Source organism: Lathyrus oleraceus, chromosome 4, assembly GCF_024323335.1.
Source record: "Lathyrus oleraceus cultivar Zhongwan6 chromosome 4, CAAS_Psat_ZW6_1.0, whole genome shotgun sequence".
NCBI lineage: Eukaryota > Viridiplantae > Streptophyta > Magnoliopsida > Fabales > Fabaceae > Lathyrus > Lathyrus oleraceus.
This window is the reverse complement of record NC_066582.1, coordinates 91,746,667-91,757,952: the sequence shown is the minus strand read 5'-3', so window position 1 is coordinate 91,757,952 and position 11,286 is coordinate 91,746,667. Positions and strand designations below refer to the sequence as shown.

Genomic DNA, 11,286 nt, shown 5'->3' with positions numbered 1-11,286 from the left:
TAAAGCAAAATCTGAAGAGTGTAGTAAACTTGAGACAACAATTCTAGCAAGAGATGATACAATCACATCTTTAACGTTAGAAAGAGATGAAGCTAAAACGAAAAGCTTAGAATTAGAAGAAGTGTTGTCTCAAGCACCACAAACTTCAAATGAAATTATTTATAAATATGAAGAAGCCTTTCAACAATTTCTGAAGAATGGGATAAATAGGAGTATTATGGCATCCATGATTTATGGAGTAGGTCAGAATAATAAAAGGGGAATTGGGTATGATTCTGATTCTGATAAAACTTCTACCAGTAACCTAATTAAATCGCCTTTTTCATACCACTACACACACACACAAGAACACAAATTTAAAAATGCTAGAAGACCCAAAGTTGTAAGAAACTCTGGGAAAACTAATCTGAAAGGACCCAAGAGATTCTGGGTACCGAAAGATAAGATTATCTATGTTGCAGATATCCTATGCAGCAAAGTTCAGACACCAGTCATGGTACCTGGACTCTGGATGCTCGCGACATATGACGGGAAGAAAGTCTATGTTCCAAAGCCTGGAACTTAAAGACGCTGGCTTCGTAGGCTTTGGAGGAGATCAGAAAGGAAGGATCAGAGGCTCCGGAACTATTGGTAACGGTACTCTTCCCTCTATATCTGATGTTCTTTATGTAGAAGGATTAATGCATAACTTGTTATCCATAAGTCAATTAAGTGATAACGGTTATGATGTAATCTTTAATCAAAAAACGTGTAAAGCCATTAGTCAGAACGATGGCTCTGTCCTTTTCACAGGCAAGAGGAAAAACAACATTTATAAAATAAATCTTTCTGATTTAAAAGATCAAAATGTTAAATGTTTAATGTCAGTTCACAAAGAGCAATGGGTATGGCATAGACGCTTAGGCCACATTAGCATGAGAAAACTTTCTCAGCTAACTAAACTTGAGTTAGTCAGAGGCTTACCTAAACTGAAGTTTTCTTCAGATGCTCTGTGTGAAGCTTGTCAGAAAGGAAAGTTTTCAAAAACATCTTTTAAAAAGAAAAATGTTGTTTCTACCTCCAAGCCTCTGGAGCTTCTTCACATTGACTTATTTGGTCCTGTGAAAACAGCATCAGTCAATGGAAAGAAGTATGGACTTGTAATCGTTGATGATTACAGCCGCTGGACATGGGTAAAATTCCTAAAGCACAAGAGTGAGTCTCACTCTGTATTCACCAGTTTCTGTTCTAAAGTGCAAAAAGAATTTGACTCTAAAATTGTTAGAGTCAGAAGTGATCATGGTGGAGAATTTGAAAATAAAGATTTTGAAGAACTATTTGATTCTAATGGAATATCCCATGATTTCTCCTGCCCTAGAACTCCACAACAAAATGGAGTTGTAGAGAGGAAGAATAGGACACTCCAAGAAATGGCCAGAACCATGATCAATGAAACAAATGTAGCAAAGCACTTTTGGGCAGAAGCTGTAAATACAGCGTGTTACATTCAGAATAGAATCTCTATTAGACCTATTCTGGATAAGACTCCCTATGAACTGTGTAAGGGAAGAAAACCCAACATCTCATATTTTCATCCTTTTGGATGCATTTGTTTTATATTAAATACTAAAGAACATCTGAACAAGTTTGATTCCAAAGCACAAAAAGGTATTATGTTAGGATACTCAGAACGCTCTAAAGGCTACAGAGTATACAACACAGAAACCAAAATTGTGGAGGAATCAATTCATGTTAGATTTGATGATAAGCTTGACCCTGAAAAGTCAAAGCTAGTTGAAAAGTTTGCAGATTTAGAGATCACTCTGGTAGAATCTGAGAAAACTCCAGAAGCAACTGTCACTCCAGACTCTGAAGAAATTAAATCTCCAGAAATTCCAAGGAAAGTCAAGAGTCGTAGCAACGTATCTGAAGATTTGATTTTGGGAAACAAAGATGAACCTGTTAGAACCAGATCTACCTTCAGAACTTCTGAAGATATTCCTCTGGGACTAGTGTCTCTGATTGAGCCTACGTCCTGTGATGAAGCTCTTCAAGATAATGATTGGGTGGCAGCTATGCAAGAAGAGTTAGATCAATTCTCCAAGAATGATGTCTGGGATCTCGTTCCTAAACCCAGAGGCACTCATGTCATTGGAACCAGATGGGTTTTCAGAAACAAACTGAACGAGAAAGGAGAAGTTGTCAGAAACAAAGCCCGACTGGTAGCTCAAGGTTATAGTCAACAAGAAGGTATTGATTATAATGAAACCTTTGCTCCAGTCGCGAGGTTAGAATCTATTCGTCTCCTTGTATCTTTTGCTATTAATCATTCTATCAAATTATACCAAATGGATGTCAAGAGTGCATTTCTTAATGGTTATATTTCAGAAGAAGTGTATGTTAATCAACCTCCTGGTTTTGAAAATTCAAACTTTCCAGAACATGTTTTCAAACTTAAAAAATCTTTATATGGACTAAAACAAGCCCCCAGAGCTTGGTATGAACGTCTGAGCAATTTTCTTCTGGAACAAAATTTTATCAGAGGGAAAGTTGATTCTACACTCTTCTGTAAAAACATTAATAATGATCTCATGATATGCCAAATTTATGTTGATGATATTATTTTTGGTTCTGCTAATATCTCTGTTTGCCAAGAATTTTCCAAGTTAATGCAGGCAGAATTTGAAATGAGTCTAATGCAAGAACTAAAGTTCTTTCTGGGAATTCAAATCAATCAAACTCCAGAAGTCACGTACATTCATCAAAGCAAGTACATTAAAGATGTTCTGAAGAAGTTTGATATGTCTGAATGCAACTCTGCAAAGACTCCTATGCACCCAACTTGCATTCTGGAAAAGGAAGAGGTAAGCAACAAGGTTTGTCAGAAGCTCTATCGAGGTATGATAGGCTCTCTTCTCTATCTGACTGCTACTCGTCCTGATATTCTCTTTAGCGTCTGTCTTTGTGCCAGATTCCAATCAGATCCTAGAGAATCTCATTTAACAGCTGTTAAGAGAATTCTTAAGTATCTGAAAGGAACTCCTAACCTGGGCCTGATGTATGAGAAAACATCAGAGTATAGGCTTTCTGGTTATTGTGATGCAGATTATGCAGGAGATAGAATAGAACGAAAAAGCACATCTGGAAATTGCCAGCTTCTGGGAAACAATCTAATCTCCTGGGCTAGCAAAAGACAGTCAACTATCGCTCTATCAACTGCAGAAGCAGAATATATCTCAGCATCACTGTGCACAACTCAGATGCTCTGGATGAAACATCAGCTAGAAGATCTTCAAATCTTTGAGAGTAACATTCCTATCCTTTGTGATAATACTGCTGCTATTTGTTTGAGTAAGAATCCCATTTTACATTCCAGAGCCAAACACATAGAAATTAAACATCATTTTATTAGAGACTATGTTCAGAAAGGAATAGTAACGCTGAAGTTCATTGATACAGAACATCAATGGGCAGATATCTTTACTAAGCCTCTAGCTGAAGATAGATTTCTTTTCATCTTAGAAAATCTGAACATTAAAAATTGCCCTGAGTAAAATATGGCTCTGAACATGTAAAATGAGAATCTGATAAAAACAAATACACTTCTGCCTCTGACTCTGATGCTTCTACATTGTTAAGAAGATATCTGAGTTAGAAATCTTCAGAACCAATCTCTTGGTATTCCTGAAGATCAGATACATCAACGCGTGGAACTCTGAAGCGTCAAACTTTAGAACTTCTAGACAGCTGTCAAGAAATTCAAAAGGCAGACGTTTGAGTTTTCCTCGAGCAGTGTGCAAACTGTGGGATTAGACATTCATTTATGAGCTGTAATCATTTTTCCCCCCAAGCGTGCCATTTTGAGTTTTGTGTCTAACGCTGGTATGTGTGTCGTTTTGCATGCGTTTTTACTTAGGTATATAAACACTTTTCTCACATTTCACACACTTATCACTCTTCACTCACTCTTAAACCCTAAACCCTCTCTCGAAGTTTTCTCTGCAACCTTCTCAGTTCTTCATTTTCTTCATCAATTTTCTTCATGAATCCTCAAGAGCAAGAAGTTTTTAACTTCTCCCAACAAATGGAAGCCGCTTCTAATCCCCAAACCTCAAACACTCAAACACCCATGGTTATAGACGTCACCACGACCCCAGTCTACAAAGAACCTCACATTCTTGAATGTGAACAACACATAAACCTTTCAACTCCCTTTGAAGGTTTGGATGTACTGTGTGAATCGCTGGTAGATTTTGAGAACTTGAGAAGAAACGGTGTTGATCTTACTGAAGATCTTCGCAAGCAAGGTTGGGAAACCTACTTCGACAGGCTTTATGGTCCAATCTATCCTCTTCTGGTGAAGGAGTTCTGGAGATGTGCAGATGCTGATGACCAGTTCATTGTCTCGTTTGTTCTGGGTGTGAAGATTGTCATCACTGAAGCATCAATTGCTTCCTTGCTAAACATGGAGAAAGCTGGAGGTAAGAGGATTTACAACATTCCTCCAAGGTCCAAGCGCATCACAGAAGTCATTAACCCTACAATCTTCAAAGCAAACGCTGAAGGAAACCCCTCTAAGAACAAGGAGCTTCATCAGAACCTCCGAGTTTGGCTGAAGATTATTCTGGGAACAATCCATCATCGTCCAGCCTCCAACTCTTCAGATTACATAAATGCTGATCAGAAATGCATCCTTTACTGTATTCAGAAGGGTATCCCGATCAACCTCCCTGTTCTCCTCTTCAGATATCTGAGGGATTCAGTCAGAGAAACCAGGAATAACATGAAGCCCAGATCCTACATTCCTCTGGGTAGATTGCTCTCTGACATCTTCATTGAGCATGGGCTGGTAGATGCTCTGGAGAAGACCAGATGTATGGATGATCTGGCAATTGACGTTGGAAAGCCTCTGAATGCCAAAAACCTGAGGAGCATGGGAATCATCAAAGACATTAGAGTCAAGCCCACTATGGATGTGACCTGGGAAGCTCTGAAAGATCAGAGGAAGATGCCTCATGGCCTTGAAAGGTTCTTCAAGAATGAACCCAGAGATGCCATTGCTATCTACCTTCAGGATCGTCTGGATGAAGGCATTGATATTTCTGATTTCCGCCTTGAAGACTGTCTGGACTCTGTAGAAGATCTGGTCAGATACAAAAGAGGTCTTTCTGAGAAGAAGATAGCTGAGGAAGCAAGGAAGGCAAAGAAACCCAGACTTGGAGAATCTTCTGGAACCAAAGCTCCTCTGAAAATCTCTTCTTCTGGTAAGTCTATTCCTCCTGTTACTTCTGTAATACCTATGATGGCCTCTTCTACTCCTCTCCCAACACCTCCCATACTTACAACCTCTGAAATCCCTCCTTCAACCATCAGAACCTCTCAACCTCCACCTGTTCTAAAAATTGCTCGTAATTTCACAACAACCTCTGACCCTAATCAACTATATCACCACAGCTCTTCCTCATCCTCTGAATATGAATCACCCCCTTACCTTTCCCCTTCTTCTGACCAAGAGTTCTCTGACCAAGAGTCCTCTGACCAAGAACACTCTGACCCTAACTCCCCAACAATAGCTGAAATTTATGCTAAAAATTTCGCTCCACAACCCACACAACAGTCTGAAGTAACCTCTCCCCTCCAAACTTCACTTCCACCACAACAAACAACAACCTTACCCTCTGAAACTCAACCATCTGATCCCTTCACCTCTAATATCACTCCACCATTTATTCCCGCTGTACCTGGACCAGACTCTGACCCTTTAGACCTAAATCCACTATATGCTTCATCCCCCAGTCTTCAACCAGACGCAGATTCTGAACTTCAAGCAGAATCTGAACCTCAACAAACTGAACCTCAACCTCTAAATCTCAGCCCTCAAAACTCTCCACCTCATTCACCTGAACCTGAACCTGAACTTACCATACCTACCCTTGAGGAGGCCATTATACAGGTTGCAGAAGCCTCAGTCCAGAAGATCAAGTCTCTGGCTAAAAACTCTGAAGTTAGTGATGATCCTAAATCTGTTAGGACACACTGGAACAGAGTCATTAGTTGGATGACCTCTGAGTCTTATAGGCTGAAGAGTATCTCTGAACAAGTCAGAAATGGCTACATCAGAGACTCTGAGGAAAGACTCCAAGAGAGACTGGCTAGAGAAGCTGAGGCTAAGAGATTAGAGGAAGAAAGGTTGGCCAGGGAAGCAGAAGAAGCAAAGAGGTTGGAAGAAGAACGCCTGGCAAAGGAAGCAGAACTTCTAAGGATTCAGGAAGCTGAAGCCAAGGCTCAGGCAGATGCAGAAGCCCAAGCTGCTGCTGAAGCTGAAGCTCAGCAAGCTCTGATTCAGGGGGAGTCTTCCTCTGCGATCCCTCTGATTCTTAACACTCTGAAAGAGATAAAGCAAGATCAGCAAGAGATCAAGAAAGATCAGAATGAGCTTCGTGCCAGGATGGACAAGCAAGATGCTCTGAATGAAAACATCCAGAACATGTTTGCCATGTTGCTTTAGAGACTTCCTCAACCTCCAAACCCTTAGGCACTTAGGATTTATTTTGTTTGCTTGCCTAATGTTTTTGCTTCTGTCTTCTTTTTAGCTCTGATATTCGTCTTTGAATCTGATGTTTTTGACTGTTGTTTGCCTTTGTGCTTTTTAATGAATTGTTTTTCTCTTTATTACTCTTTTTATTTTTATGCCTTTTTGATTATGCCAAAAAGGGGGAGAAATTATTAAATAGCTCTGATGAAAATTATGTCTAAAACCTTAAGCATTCTGCAACAATTATAGAAATAGTTCTGAAATAAATAGCTCTGATTAAAAAATAGCTCTGATTAAATAATAGCTCTGATTAAATAACTCTAACATTAAAATTAAGAAATTGCAGAAAGTTTTCAGAAATCTTATTGCTTGGAAAGCTCTGGTAAGAACTTCTGAACTCCCTAGTACTAACTCAGGGGGAGTTTTTTTGTCTATCTGATCTAATATTTTTCATGTTTCATCTGATAATTTTATTTGTTTTGTCATCATCAAAAAGGGGGAGATTGTAAGAACAAAAATTGTTCTACAACAGATTCCATGATTTTGATGATAACAAAGGATGAAACCAAAAATGGCACCCTAACGAAAAGTTTCTAAGTGTGTAGGGTTCTATAGAAAGAAGAAATAAATCTGATGATGTCATCAGATGCAAAACAAGATCAGATGCAAAATCTCAAGTATCAGAAGCATCTAAAAAGGAATCTCGTTTCAAGAAGCTCTGACTCTGGACAAAACTACAAAGTATCAGAAGCATCTGAACATGAAGTAAAGTCTAGAAGCTCTGACTCTGAACAAATGCCTTCTGTAAATTCTGAAGTTATCAGCGCCATCTGAACTTTCAAGAGATAACATCAGAAGCCAGTTTCTCCAGATACACAAAGACTCTAATCAGAATTGTTAATCATGATGAAGTAACGTTTAAGCCAAGTTAAAGTTCTGCAAATGGATTTCCTCAATTAGAAAGAGACGTTAATCTCCACTTCCAAGAGAGAAGATACTAATTGTGGTAAGTAGTCACTTCTAAGAGAAAAAGTCTACTGCAGAAGCTATTAATGGAATGGCGTAACTACATCTCAATATCCAACAGATTCAACGCTACTTCAACTCTACTTCAACTCCTATAAATAAGAGAAGAAATCTCATTCAGTAAACAAGAAATCACTAGCCAAAACTATACTGAAATCATATCACGCTCAAGAAAAACATCTTTGTTCTTCAAAGATTTTCACTAAGCTTTTGCTTATCAAGTGAAAAAAATTTGTTCTTAAGTTTGTAATATTTGCTTTCTTAGAAGCACTCTAGATTACACATCTTGTATCTAATTTTTATTTGATTTCCTCAAGTGACTCTTTGTAGTCTGTAGACTTGAGAGGACTAAGAGATTTTCTTCTCTCTTAGGGGTTGTTTGTAATCTTTCAAGATTAGTGGATTAAGTCCTTGTTGAAGGCGAAATCACCTTGGCCGGGTGGACTGGAGTAGCTTTGTGTTATAAGCGAACCAGTATAAAATCATTGTGTGATTTCATTTTGCAAAAGCGCTTATTTTTCAAACAATTCAAACCCCCCCTTTCTTGTTTTTCTCACCTTCACATTCCCCTATATTTTTGGCGCTAGGAACTCAACTGACCACGTTGAAAGCTATTTCCACGCACGCTTAACCCTCGGAACGAAAAGACCGCGCATACGGAAACCCTTGGAAAGCAGTTACACCAGCAGCTGTATAAATAGCAGCTAATTGGGAAGTTCCAGCCCCGGTTTTTCCACGCTGAGATTGCCGAAGCTCTGCCCATTTTTCTTTTCACGCTTTTGCTTATTTTTCTTTTCCAACACTTAACATTGTTTATTTTATTTATTTCTTCTGCAAGTTCTACATTCTTTTTCCCTTGCAATTTACCTTTCCCTTTTTGGCATTTAGATATTTTTCGCATAATAGTTTCTACACCGGAAGCTATTGTGCAACTTTTTATCGGATCTAACCTTACGTTAGATTCTAGTTTTATTTCCTTGGTTTAATTTATTGTTTAATTGAAGAATCGAAGAACAAATCCTACCGGCTTGTGGTGGAGTGTTCAAGACTATTGTATTACGCATTCAGGTTCTTTAATCATTATTTAATATTTTGTTTTATTATTTATCTATATTATCTGCCTGGAATGAGTCTGTTTATGCATGATATGTATTCTTGTTTATTTAGCATGTCTGGCTAATTCGCCTAGGTATCGGTATGTAAAGTAAGCAGAAGAAGGGATCAAGACTGAGTCGGTCTATCTAAACTTAAAATTAAAATCAATCTTTTTACGGTCTCAACTTACAGGTTTAATAACAAGATTTTTTACAAAAGTAAAGGACATAAAGAAGTTAAAATCAATAGAGCGAGAGTTTGAGGTTTTAACTGGACAGTGTAAGTTAGGCATTAATTCTAGATCAGGGCGAGAGCAAGTTTTAGAGTTAATTAAATTCTGACCTTTTCCAAAAAGTATTTTTAAAGATTGAATGTGAGGACGAGAGTTAAGCATTTGGATTTGATTATATAACCTAAGTCAACAGAGCGAGAGTTTGAGATAAGGGTGTTTAAAACGGTCAGTATTTTCTTAAAAAGAGTTTCTGCAACTTTATTGTTTTCAAAATATGATTTTGACTTAATTATAAGTGACAGCTACATTAATATAAAATCATGGTTTATTCAACAGAGCGAGAGTTTGAGATAAAACCTTTAACCAATAAAGTTAACCGAAACGATTTATTTTAAAACCAAGAAACCGACAAAGACTTGATTCCCTAGTTCTGACGAACTACATACCGATATCCGTTTTATTAATATTTAATCTAGATCTTAGTTTAGCTCTTAGTTTTTCCCCAAAAAAATCAAACATTTTCACCTTAGATTTACGTAGTAACCTTAGATAACGGTATATCGATTCATAAGTCCCTGTGGGATCGATATCTTTTAAAACTACGCGATAGAACTGTGTACTTGCAGTTTGTATCCCATTCTCGACTCACACAGTCGAGCGATCAAGTTTTTGGCGCCGTTGCCGGGGACTTTTATTTAATCGATATCGTAACTCTTCCGTTACGCTGTAGAGACTAAGGTTTCTTTTTCTTCTATTCTTTCGTTGATTTGTATGCCACGCACTCGCTCACAAGGCGAACCGCTCTATTTACGAATCAACGATATCGAACTATATCTCCGAGTCTTACGACGAATTCGGGAATATCGTGCTGCGAACAATCTCCCTCCTATAGACTTTCCTGATCTCAAAGATCTTCCTTCTTTAACCGAGATGGCAGAACCAGCTCGTGCTCTTAGAGATTACGCCGCTCCATCGCAAGATGAACCGCATTCAAGTATTGCTCCACCCGCAATCGAAGCAAACAACTTCGAACTCAAACCTTCGCTGTTGCAGGCTGTGCAACAGAACCAATTCTCTGGAAATCCTACCGAAGATCCAAACCTTCATTTATCCGTATTTGTCCAATACGCTGATACTGTTAACGCTAATGGTGTCACATCAGAGGCAATTCGACTTCGTCTTTTTCCTTTCTCATTAAGAGACAGCGCTAGAAGATGGCTTCAATCTCTCCCTTCCAACTCAGTCACCACATGGAACGAGTTGAAGAAAGTTTTTCTTGCCCGATATTTTCCGCCAAGCAAAACAGCTATGTTAAGAGCCCAGATAAACGGATTTAAACAGAAAGACAACGAGTCTCTTTTCGAAGCATGGGAAAGATACAAAGACATGATGAGACTTTGCCCACACCATGGTTTGGAAGACTGGTTAGTAATTCACACATTTTATAATGGCCTCTTATACAATACAAGGTTAACAATAGACGCCGCTGCAGGTGGTGCACTAATGAACAAACCTTATGCTGATGCTTACCAGCTTATCGAGAGCATGGCCCAAAACCACTATCAGTGGGGAACCGAACGAACAACGGTGGAAAAACCTCAACCGAAAACTGGCATGTACGAGATAAGTAACCTTGATCACGTTAATGCAAAAGTGGATGCTTTGGTCCAGAAAATTGAAAGTTTAAACGTATCACCTCCAGCCGCCGTGGTTGCTATAACTCAGAATTGCGAGGTCTGTGGAATCCAAGGCCACACTCCTGCGGAATGTCAACTCTTGACTGGAATCCAAGCAGAGCAAGTAAACTATGCTCAAGGAAGCCCCTATTCGAATACCTATAACCCAAATTGGAAGAACCATCCAAACTTTTCATATAAGAGTAATAATGCTTTATACGCACCTGGACAGTCTCCAAATCAAGCCCCATCTATACCTCCGGGATATCAGAAACCGAATCCATCCATACCTAACAATAATACCCCTAGAAAATCCAACTTGGAAATCATGATGGAAAACTTTATAGCTTCCCAACAACAAACCAATAAAGATTTCTTAAACCAGAACATACATACTGGCGAACAACTTAAACAACTAGCAAGCAAAGTAGATGCTTTGGCTACCCATAACAAAATGCTGGAAACACAAATATCTCAAGTAGCTCAACAACAAGCACCTACTGCTGCCCCAACTGGTACATTCCCTGGACAGCCCCAACCTAATCCGAGAAGCCAAGCTCATGCAATTATATTAAGAAGTGGAACGGAAGTGGAAGGACCGTCTGATCCAAGGATAGAAAACCAAAACCCTAAGAAATCAACTGAGGAAAGTGAACCTAAGGAAAAGGAAGAGAGAAATAAGGAAACCCTAGAAAAGAAGGAACCTTATGTACCTCCACCACCTTACAAACCACCTATACCTT

General features: G+C 38.8%; 1 pseudogene; it reads right to left on the bottom strand.

Annotated features, from left to right (window-relative positions):
• Positions 1-10,182: 10,182 nt before the first annotated feature.
• Positions 10,183-10,282, bottom strand: LOC127077169 (uncharacterized; annotated as a pseudogene).
• Positions 10,283-11,286: the final 1,004 nt, after the last annotated feature.